We start from the raw sequence: 12,116 nt of genomic DNA, 5'->3' as shown, positions 1-12,116 counted from the left end.
GGGTCACCTGGTGAGCAATAAAATTCATACCTGGAATAGTGTCTTTGACCTTGGGTGAGTCTGCGCATTGCCCAAGTGCCTGGCCCTCTTGTGGGATTCTGGGAGAAATAGCTTGCTTTGGAAATATGAGGGAGATTGGGGGCTCCCTGGAATGTTGGCCAGTCGTGCCTGTGCATTGGGTTTTTATAAATAGTTTTTCTATCGGCCACTGTCAGATTGGGGCAAGTGCGTTGTCTGAAGGGAATTGCATAAGCTCCCCTCCCCACACGACCCACCAGCCACCGCAGCCTGGGCATCTCCAGCATCCCCCTGCAGGTTGTGGGGTACCGCTTTGCACGTCTCTGCCTGCCGGCCTTCCCATCTGCCAGGGCTCGCGTCTTCCCCCCGTTTGCCTTGTTCTTGGTCTCTGTGTTCGCCGGAGTGTACCTCGCTGCCCTGGCCTTGACACTTGGGGTACTTTGCTTCTAGAACTGGCGCTCCTCACCCGGTCCCATCAGCCTTCGGCCACCTGTCCCCTGAGTGACTCTTCGTCTCGAGGAATGAGATGGTAGAGACAGCCCAAGCAGCTTGGAAACGGGGGCCGGATTCGAATCCAGACTCCACAACTCACTAGCGGCGGGCCCCGGACAGGGCACGGAAGCAGAAAGAACTTCTGTTTCCTCATCTCTGAAACAGATAATAAAGCCCTCTTTGCAGGGTTGAAGTGAAAGTCACAACTTTCCAGGCCAAGGGTCTGGTCCTCCGAAAGCACTCAATCAACGACAGCTCCTGTTACCCCCTCGCCTTCATATTATTTTTAATTTTTTGTTCATGTTTATTCATTTTTGAGACAGAGAGGGAGACACAGAGCTTGAAGGGGGCTCCAGGCTCTGAGCTGTCAGCACAGAGCCCGATGTGAAGCTCGAATCCACGGACCATGAGATCATGGCCTTAGCCCAAGTCAGATGCTCAACTGACTGAGCCACCCAGGCGCCCCTCCCCCTCGCCTGGGGCTGCCTGGCCAAGGCCTTGGTAAAAAGTCCATTGAGCTCCCCGACCCAAGGAAGCTAAAGGTGAGGGAGAAGCAACCTAAGAGTCACGGAGCTCCTGGCGTCTGTGTTTTGCCGGGAGCTCTGGTTATTCATTTCATCCTCCGAGAGCCCCAGGAGGGAGGCGCTATTATTATGGGACCTGGGACCCCGGGCAGAAGGAGGATATAGGTCTAAAGGCTGTAGATCTGGGATCCAAACCCCCACCTGGAACAGGGCCCGGAGTGAAGGATGATTTCCAGTAAGGCCAATGAGAGAAAGGGTGACCCAGTGCTGAGCCTACGGACCCCCCAAAGCCTCAGCAAGGGAGCAGGGTCAGACGCAGTCGCCCCCGCAGATGGAGGCTGAGTGCCCCCCGCCCTGGGGGGTGAGGCAGTGCTGGAGGGGCAGGGAGGGGGATGGGCCCTTGGAGGCCTGTGGGGTGCATTTCATTGTGGTTGGCTCAGGACCTACACCTCAAAGCTTGTGAAGCCTCTTGCCAACTCAGCACGGGTCCCATGAAAAGCAGCACCCAGAGTAGGAGGAAGGAGCGGGGGAGACAGCTGTGGAGGCCAGAGGAAGGAGGCCTCAGCCTCTGAACACAGCCACTTGGGTCTCCCACGGCCTGCTTTCCAGTCCCCCTTCCTTCTCCCCTCCAACCTATAGCCACCTCCCCGCTCCTTCTTGTCTCTCTCACCAACACCGTACACGGTCATCTTCTAAAATCACTCCCTCCTTCTTCCTGCTGGGATCCAGGGCCCAGAGAGGTGTCCCACTGGCCTGGAGATGCACAGCCAGTCCGCTGCAGAACCTGTCCCCTAGCATCCCGAGACCTTGCTCCCTGCCTGCCCCATTGTCCTAGCTGGGCTGTGGCCTCATCCTCGGGTGGGAGTCAAACCTGTCTTCTTTTTCCTCCTCTAGAGGGGAAGTGGTACAGCCCTTAAAGTGACAATGTTTGTCCTCCCATTTATAGGCAGAAGCCCCACTGACTGGCTTTTCTAGAACCTTTCACAGCCCGCCTACCCAGGGGAATGCACGCTATCTCCAATCTCCCCAAACTGTGAAACCAAAATACAGAAACAAAGGCCCTTCCTCAGGGGCCCTTAATCTCTTGGCCAATCGTGGTCAAGGGGCCCTCTCTCCCTGATCACACCTGCCCAGCTCGGGTTTAAAGCCGAGGGCACAGCAAAGAGGGCAGCAGGCAGGTGAAGACAGAGCTATTGTGTTGCCTGTTTAGTCTTGCGGTCCCGGCCTGGCCAGCTGGGAGGGGCAGGGGCTCGATTTCACTGTGACTGGCACAAGCTCTCCAATCAGAACTTGCTAGTCCAGCGGCCAACTCTGCGAGGGGCTCCGGGCCAGGGCACCCACGCTGTGAGAAGACGGTGCTCGTAGAAGGGTAACAGAATAACAAGGGGGTAGCAACAGCATCAGCACCCGTTGACAACCACCCCCCCTCCGCTGCCACCCATATGCCCAGATGGTGGTGGGACTTGGGATGGAGGGGACAGATGCTGTAGGCTCAGCCACCCCTCCACAAGAGCAGACCCCAAGCCCTGGCTTTCCCACCCTGCTGCCCCGTGACTGGGCGAGCCGTTCCCAGGAGCACCCTGGGAGCGGCGGAGTGGGAACCTGGGCCTCCTGGTTTGGGATCAGGCGTTCCGTTCCGCTCTGGCGTTTGCTGTTAAGGAGGATGTCACAATAGGAGACCCATCCTTGGTGCCGAGGAACTCCCAGACTTGATGACAATCATTCATCATCCTCGTCAATAACTACTTCCCGGTCTTCTGCGGCTGCGTGTGACGGTGTGGCTGGGTAGGCCCACCCGAGGGCCCCGGGCAAGGAGCTTCCTGTGAGGCTGGAAGAGAGAGGTGGCAAGACTTTCAGCTGAGCAAGTTTCCGTCCAGCTCTGCTGTCTCTCTGGGCCACTGCCCACTCTTAGGCTGTGTAGGGAAGCAGTAGGACTGGAGGCGAACCCTGGGCTTTGGTGACCGGATTCAAATTCTGGGTCTGCCACTTCCTGAGGGTCACCTGACCTCTCTGAGCTGCCACGCCCCTGCCTGTAAGAAGGTGAGAAAAGAACGGCTTCATGGAATTTCCGGCGGGTCAAGTGAGGTCCAGCTGCAAAGCCCCCAGTACCCAGAAACGGGTATTATTAAGATGTCACACAGGTGTCGCATAGGCGTTACCTAATGTGGCTGAGAAGACTCTGGGCTGATGGCGCCGCTCCTGACAACCAAGGCAGCCTCTTCCGGTATCACTGTCCTTGCAAAGGCCCTCAGAGCATCTGTGGAATCCCAAGGCATCTCACCTCCCTGCAGAGAAAGGGAAAAAGCGAGGGGACTGGCTTTATGCCCTCAGGGACCGGGGCCCCCACAGGCCAGCAGCAGCAGCGGGGGTAGTGTCTTGACCTGCCCAGGGCAGGACACGGGGGTTCCTCTCGAGGAGCTGGAAAGTGCCAGGTTCCTCTCACACAGATCTGTACTATCGTCTGGAGCAGATGGCAGGGGTGGGTGTTCCCGGCTGGGCTAACAGAGTCTCATTTGCCTGGAAATTCCCTCCAGTTCCAGGGAATCCCTTCCAGATGTTCTCATCCACAGGCCAGCAGAGCAGGAGCAGTGGGGAGCTAAAAAGCTGCAGCTGAAAAGCCTTAAACACAGAGGAGGCAGCCACCTGTGAGGCCAGTCCGATGGCCCTGCTACCCACAAGCCCCCCGCCCACCACCACTTACACAACCCAGGACTCCACTATTAGATAGCCATTCCTTTGGATGTCATGCCATCTCAGGAAGTTCTCTTTCAGACTTTAATGCCCCTGTGAGGGATAGCGCAGGAACCCTTGGGCAACACTGGCTAGAATCAGAGGCCCCACCTCAGATCAGCTGGAGGAGAATTTGCGTGTGAACGAGTGGCTGCTCTAAATCATTCCTGTCCCTTCACTTTCTAGAATGCAGGCTCCAAGAGGTCCGGAATTTGTTTTGTTCACTATTATATCACCAGTGCCCGAATAGTTCCCGGCACAGAACTCATGAGAAGCTTCTTTTCTTTTCTTTTCTTTTCTTTTCTTTTTTCTAATGTTTTATTTTATTTTTGAGAGAGAGACAGAGCACAAGCAGGGGAGGGGCAGAGAGAGAGAGGGAGACACAGAATCCGAAGCAGGCTCCAGGCTCCGAGCTGTCAGCAAGAGCCCGACGCAGGGCTCGAACTGACGAACCGCGAAATCATGATCTGAGCCGAAGTGAGACACTTAACCGACTGAGCCGCCCAGGTGCCCCTAAAAGCTTTTCGAGTACACGAATTAACACTATTTAGAACCTAGCTTCCCACAGCCCTGAGGGAAAACGTGCACACTAGATAGGTCAGTTTTGATGTGGGAGGAAGAAGAAGGAATTCAAAAGGAACGGCACCAGGGCCCAAGGCACTCCGAGGAGAAAGGGGCTGGACAGGAGGAGAGGGCGTGCATAAGGAATGGTGGCCCCCAAATAAAATTACTCCCAGAACTAGAAGTGAGAGTGGGCTGGGGAGGGAAGGAGACGAGCCCCTTCTCCTGGAGGCCCCCTCCTCTGCCTTCACCTTCAACCTGACCCCTCTGGAGTACTTCCCAAGAAGCCTCCTCCTTCAGGAGCACCCCCCACTCCCCCCTGCCACCTTTGATGCCTGCCAAGGCTTCTGAGGACCCTGCACGTGCCTCTTCCCCATGAAGCTATGTTTAGACCCTCTGCCCTGCCTTCAGGCTGCTCCCTCCACGTCCCCGTGAGGGGTCTCAGGGAAGGTGGACGGGTCCTGGCAGATGGCACCCTTAGCACTGACCACGCAGTGAGCGCGAAGCTGGGCCCTCCACCGATAGTTGGGGAAACTAAGGCCCAGCGATAAAGCAACGTGGCCAAGTTCACAAGGGTGGGAATGCTAGGCTAACGCTGGTTTGGTGCTCTCTCCACCCCACCTCTGGACAGCTTGGGGCTTCTCCTCTGGGTACCCTAGGATCTAGTTCACGGCAACAAGCGGGGGGAATAACCGCGGAATGAATGAGTGAGAAGCAAAGAGCGACCCCCCCCCCCCCCGCGCCCCGCCCCGCCGGAGCCAAGAGAACGAGAAGAGTGGTACAGGCCACCATTCCTCCAACTCTTCCTCCACGCCAGGCACTGTGCTCGACACTCCACACAGATCATTCCTTGGAATCATTACAGCAGCCTCATGGGGGAGGCCCTGTTGTTATCCCCCTTAGGGATGAAGAAACCGAGGCACAGGGTGATGAAGAGATGAACCTTAATCCTGCCCGAGCTGGGATTTCAACACGTTTCGGGCCAGAATTCGAAAGCCTCGGGCCCTCATCAGGATGCTGTGCTGCTCTCTTTCCTGGTAAACACTTTTCTTTGAAAGAGGCCACCGCTGCCCAGACGACTCTGGCCCGGGCTCTGAGCCGGATGAGTTTTTAATTCACTTTGAGGGCAAGCACAGTGTGTCCCCCGCCTGGCTCATCAAGGGGCCTGAGACTTCAAGGAAATCTTTCTGAATCCAGCTCCCTCCCCCACCCCGACCCCCGAGATGCCCCAGGTCCCTCGATTCACTCTCAGTGGCAGCTTCTATTCAAATACCAGCTCTTCTGCGGGGCTTTGGGGACCCTTCGGTCTAAAACAGCATCCCACACACCCACCCGTTTCCATCCTCTCCCTGCTTCCTTTTTCTCCACAGCATAAAACATGGCCCAACACTGCTCGGCGGCTGTGAGCTGTGCTTTGCCCCCTGGGGAGGGAGGGCACCTCCATGAGGGCAGGGACATTGGCTACATTCCTGCTCTGTCACCAGGGCCCTGGATCGGCCCTTAGTAGGTGCTCAGTGCACAGTGACCGGATGAACGAATCCTCACAATGTGATACATAAAACAGTGCTTTTCTATATCAGTGCAAGTTCGTAGCGATTTTGCGAAAGACGCACAAATTCATTAATTTGAGTGTTAACAGGAAATCGTTAAGAAGAGTAAAAAGCCCACATTTGCCGGAGGCTCCCTTTAAGGAAATCACAGGGGATCCATGTGCCCACCCATGAACACCCACTGAGCGCCAGCCTGTGCCAGGCAGCATGTGGGCTCTGGGCACACACCAACGCACAAGCCGTGGCCTCTGCCCTGTCCCAAGGGGTGTATTTTAATGGGGAGAAGGACATTGAACAATCCCCAAAATAAATATTGAAACTGTGCTGTAATCGAGTTGGAGCCGCCCAGGGCCCTCACCTGGTCTGCTGGGAAGGGCACGGCATTGAGGACCGCCTCCTGCCAAGGTCACTCACACTTGTCTGCATTCTCGTGGGTCTTCCCGGGGGCGGGGGACAGCAAGGGGACTGGAGCAGCGGCCAGCATGCCCAGAACCGTGTGTGCCCAGGGGGCTAGATGCCCAGCAGCAACATCCATCATGCCAGCTGCGGGAAGAGCGGCCTGTAAGTGCTGGGCATGGCGGGGGTGGGGGGGCGGCGGGTAGGGGGCCCTGTCTCCAGGAAAAGCTGGGCTCCATACGGTTGGGGGCTCGGGACCACAGCCTGGGGGGGGGGTCTTCTAAGTCACCTGCAAAGACCCCTCCCAGCCTGGGCTCCAGGAGCCAGTTTCTCCAGCTGTAAACACAGCAACACGATCTGCTTCCCTACAGGCGAGGGACCGAACAGGGAGAGAGGGACGTGAAGGATGTCGCAGCTCAGTGCCTGGCTCGCAGGAGTGACACGTGTGGGTCTCTAAATGAGAGACGAGGTGGAGATTCCAGGGGGAAGGGGGTACAGTGAAGGACCGGTGAGACGAGAAATCAAAGACAGGGACCGTGATTGTTCCTTCTGGAGGGCGGATGGCTCCTGTGCCTCAGTTCTCATCTATAAAATGGGTCATTGGCCAGTTGTTTTCACGCAAAGGGCAGAACACGGAGAAATGACTTTAACTCAAACAGGACGATTTGCAGTCAGATAAGAACTTTCTGAAACTCAGAAAAAAAAATTGCATAGACCAATGAGAAGGATGGGCAGACTCCCTTGGATGGAAACAGAATTATAAAGCTGGAAGGGACGAGTCAACTGCCCCCCTATAGACACACATCCCTTGGGTTTTGGATTTTAGAAGTTGACTCAAAGGAGAGTGGCCTGCCTCTGGTCAAGAGGTGGTCAGTAGCGGAGCTGGTGTCAGACCCCAGAGCCCCGAACCCTGGTACCAGTGCTCTCCCCATTGCCCACCTCAACCTCAATTCCATTTTTCCAGGAAAGTATATCGACCACCGACGAAGCACTCACCCAATGCCTGCCACTGTTCTAAGCCTCCCCTTAGAATTTCAGGGTTAATCTTCAAAACAATCTTGTGAAGTAGGCGCCTTATCACAGATAAGGAAACTGAGGCACAGAGAAGCTCAACAAAAAACTCCTGGGCATTTAGCTCGGCAGCAGTGGAGGGAGGCTCTGTACCTGGGCCTCCTGACTTCCCTGCTGGTTCTGCAGCCCCTGGGGGCAGCAACCTCTGTCATTACGGATGGGTGGCCCATTTGTTTGGGGACCTATCTGTTTGGCAGTGCTTTGACAGTCACGGTTCAGTGTGATAGGACTCAAAGACTCTGAGCTCTTCAAAAAGGACAGCAGTGTCCTCGGCAGAGCTTGGCACACGCCTCCACACCAGAACCAGACTCCTCTGGTGGCAGTTTCAGGCAATGCCAGCTCCACGGGTGTGACACCTGTGCAGTCACATAGGACCCACCTTGGAAGCACAGACTTCACACTTTTTTTTTTTAACATGTTTATGTAATTTTTGAGAGGCAGAGACAGAGTGTGAGCAGGGGAGGGGCAGAGAGAGAGGGCGACACAGAATCCGAAGCAGGCCCCAGGCTCCGAGCTGTCAGCACAGAGCCCGACGCGGGGCTCGAACTCACGGACCGTGAGATCATGACCTGAGCCCAAGTCAGACGCTCAACCAACTGAGCCACCCAGGCGCCCTCGTCTTCACACTTTTTAAGCAAGTGCCCTGCATTTTTGTTTTATACTAGGCCTTACAAATTACATAGCCTGTCTCAGTTGTGGACAAAGGTCCTTGACCTTTATCTGAAGGGACTGGGGGGTGCACAGCAATGCCACTACCACTGGAGGACAGCCATCCAGTGCCAGGCAGACTCTGGCACCAGGGACCTCAGCTCCCTTCCCTGGAATGAGGTGATTCCACCCCTTTCTTTCCTTTTCCTGGACAGAGGTATGAGGTCAGCTCAAGGTGGCACTCATATAGATTCTCTCCCTCCCTCTCTCTCTCGTTTTCTCTCTCCCCCTCTCTCCCTCGCTCTCTCCTTCCCCACTGGCTGTGGATGCACCAGCAGAGCGAGGCAGACACGAACCTTCTCCAAGCTCAGAGGTAACAACTCACCCTCAGGCTTCCTCCGCGGCCTCTGGCCTCTTACCGACCCTGCTGGGCTTGTGGCTGAAGGCAGCCCGGCCACGTACCTTGGGACAAGAAAAGGCACACAGAAACTCTGCAATAATATTGACATCGGGCAAAACAGGGACGTGGGGGCAACCCGCGGTGGAAAGCTACAGGGTGGATAAAAGGGACGACCTAATTAGATCTGAAACACAAAATCCTGAGTTTAAAAAAATATTTTGCTAAATGATATGTTACTTGATACCTTGTATGTATCACGCACCCACACACTCACTGGCAAAATGCTATATATTTTCCACGAGCCCATGCGTATGTGTGAAAAGAATTTTAAGGGCAGAAGGATCACATCAAAGTCATGTAATAGTTGTTAGCTCTGGAAGTGAGGTAGGGCATCAGAGAGGGGACTAACTGTGAGTATGTAACAAGCTCAAAGGAGAGTGGCCTGGGTGGTTTTATTTCAACGTTTATTTATTTTTGGGACAGAGAGAGACAGAGCATGAACGGGGGAGGGGCAGAGAGAGAGGGAGACACAGAATCGGAAACAGGCTCCAGGCTCTGAGCCATCAGCCCAGAGCCTGACACGGGGCTCGAACTCACGGACTGCGAGATCGTGACCTGGCTGAAGTCGGACGCTTAACCGACTGCGCCACCCAGGCGCCCCTGGCCTGGGTGGTTTTAAGTGGACACTCCAACCTTGAGGCCGAGGAGGGAGGTCAATCCCCTCCTTCCTGGGGCCCCATTAGGACCTGCTCCCACTGACTTCACAGCACACTGCACGTGGCAGAGCCCTGTCACCTCCCTCAGTTTAGGTGATGCCCACGGTAATGCCGTGAGGGGCAGGGCAGGCGTAATTATCCCCATTTTACAGATAAGACAACAGAGTCAGGAAGGTGGAGGGACTTGTTCAAGGTCACCAAGGTAGGAAGCAACAGACCGGGACTCTCTGATCTTCCAAGCCGAGTCCGGGACAGTGGGCGTGGAATGGCTAGGGTCCAGGTGGCCATTTATTTCCCAGGAGCTAGTCAGGGACTTCGGGGCTTATGATGTCCTTCCAGGTGGAGGCAGCTTCTGCTAGATCCGCTCCGAGTCTCCAAGCCCCCACTCCCATCCATAGATGCCCCCTCTCCCAACCTTTGCCCCACCATTCTCCTACTGAACCCCAAAGGTTATGCCCTTCCAGCTGCCTCATGGTGTTAGCAGCTGCTCCCAGGCAGCAGTAGTCAAAGTACTTTGGCTTCTCACCTCAGAGACGTTACTTCCCCACCTGCAAGTCCAGCTCTCTCCTGGTCCAAAGTCTTCATTCCCCTCGCAACATGCATCCCAGGCTCATTGCATTTGCTTCTCCTGATTGGTTCTCCCCTCTGGCTCCTCCCCCTTTCTGGCCACTGATTGGCTCCCCTATTCTGGCTCCTCCCACCTCCCTGGACCAAGTCTCTAACTTCCGCCAGAGGCTGCCTCAGACTCGGTTTTGTGAACTTCGGGGTTGTACTTCTCCAGCTGTCGTCAGTGCCCCGCCGGCCACACAAAACCCCGCCTGAGGAGCTTGTTAAACACCCAGATGCCAGGGCCTCAAGTCCACGGATGCTGATTCAGTAGGTCTGTGCGTGGGGCCCAGGAATCAGTAGCTTATAAAATAAATCCCGGTGATGCTGATGTTCAGTGAAATTTGGAAATCACCCAAGACCAAAACTTTGAGTCAAAAATCAGGGAAACCAAGACCCAAAGAGGCTAAGTTACCTGTCCAAGATCATACAGCTAATAAACTGTAAGAAACTGGAGGCTACTGGGCCTGCTGTGACGCTACGCGTGCCGCGGAATCACACGACACAGGGGGATGGATGGACACACGGCACATACCCTCTGCAAAACTAACCCTCCAGGCTCCCGTCCCGGGGCCTAATGAAAATCTGGGTCCTTTTAATTCTAAGCAAAGGACCCAAAGTCTGGGCCAGCGCAGTCCCTACGGAGCAAGGAGAGGACTGTGGTTTTTTGGTGAAAGGTATCACCCCGCAGGGGGCCAGGGCCTGGCATTCTGCTGCCTGGTCGGTGCCCTGGTCACACATCAAGCAGTGATGAAACTCGAGCTGCCCCTCCCTGTCCTCAGTTGTCCCAGAGGCTCCAGGGACCTGGCCTCTTACCTCTTCAGCCACCCTCCCCAAGATTCAGGTGTCACACACCTGGGCCCCTAGCCAGGCTTCTGGTTCCCAGGCTCCCTCCCCACCCTTCAAGCCTGTGGGGGCCCCCAGGAGATTGCGATTTCCTCTGCTGGAAAGGGCTGGATGCCCTGGAAAGGAGGGAAGACGCTGAGGCAGCGGGACCTCCTCCTGGGCCCCAACAGGCCCTTTCCCACTATCAACAAGCCCCAACTGGACAGGCCACTCTGGATTGACGTCCCCAGGCCCTTCACTGCCAGGCCTGCCCTAGTGCCCCTCCAGCCTTTGCCCTTGCCCTCATTCTTCACCACACACTCGCTGACGGTCACCCCTTCTTAAAAACTGCAGTCTCAAAGTTTCTAGTGTCCAGGGGATCCTGAAAGCCAGTCCTTGTGTTTCTCCTAATTGTGACCGCACCCTCTCCTCACCCCTCACTGGTGCCCAAAGTTGGGAGTGAGGTGTGCAGGAGACATAGGAAGAAGGGGGGAAAACTCTGAAACTCACACCACAAAGAGTGGCCAAAATAACGACAACAATGATAATAACCTGACAATACCAAGTTGTGGCTGAACAAAGCACCTGGAACAGGCATGCGGTGCCTGTTGGGAATGCAGACGGGTACAGCCACTTCTGAAAACAATTGGTCTATTTCTTACGCAGTTAAACAGATATGTGCCATGCAACCCAGCAATCCTACTCATAAGTATTTGCCGAGAAAAATGGAAATCATGTACATGCAAAAACCTACGTGTGGATGTTTATAGAGAAGCTATTGGCAATCATCAAAACCTGGAACCTCCCCCACCGTGCCTTTCAACTAGTAAATGGATAAATAAATTGGCATAGCCAGACAATGGAGTGCTTACTCAGCAATTAGAAGAAATGAAGTGATGAAATGTGGTGGAATCTCAAGTGCATTTTACTAAGTGAAAGAAGCTAGACTCCAAAAATTACATATCATTTGATTCTATTTATATGACTTTCTGGAAAAGGCATAACTTTAGGGAAGAATCAGCCATTGTCTGGGCTGAAGATAGGGGAAGGGTTGACTATTGAGGGGCAGGTGGGGATTCTGGGGAGGGTGATGGTAATGTTCTATATCATGATTGTGGTGGTGATTATCTGACCGTGTGCATTTATCAAAACTCGCAACCTACACAGGCTGAATTTTACTGTATGGAAATTATACCACCATTTTCCTAAAAGCCTCTCTCACCTCCCGTCTTACTTCCTCAGTAGTTTTCTGCCACATCCTTGAGGACTTCTGCAAAAACCACAAAACTAAACCATGGTTAAATTTAATGTGGGATCCAAGATTGGCTTCCAGGACAGAAAAAAAAGACATTAATGGAAAAACTGGTAAAATCCAAATAAAGTCTGGAATTTAAATGATAGTAGTGTGCCAATGTCATTTCTTACTTGTGACAAATGTCCTATGGTAATGGAAGATGTTGACATTAGGGGAAACAGAATGAGGGGCATAAGAGAGCTGTCTATATTATCCTTGAAACTTTTCTGTAAATCTAAAATTATTCCAAAATGATGGGGCACCTGGGTGGCTCAGTCAGTTAAG

Source organism: Acinonyx jubatus, chromosome E1, assembly GCF_027475565.1.
Source record: "Acinonyx jubatus isolate Ajub_Pintada_27869175 chromosome E1, VMU_Ajub_asm_v1.0, whole genome shotgun sequence".
NCBI lineage: Eukaryota > Metazoa > Chordata > Mammalia > Carnivora > Felidae > Acinonyx > Acinonyx jubatus.
Note: the sequence above shows the minus strand (reverse complement) of the source record.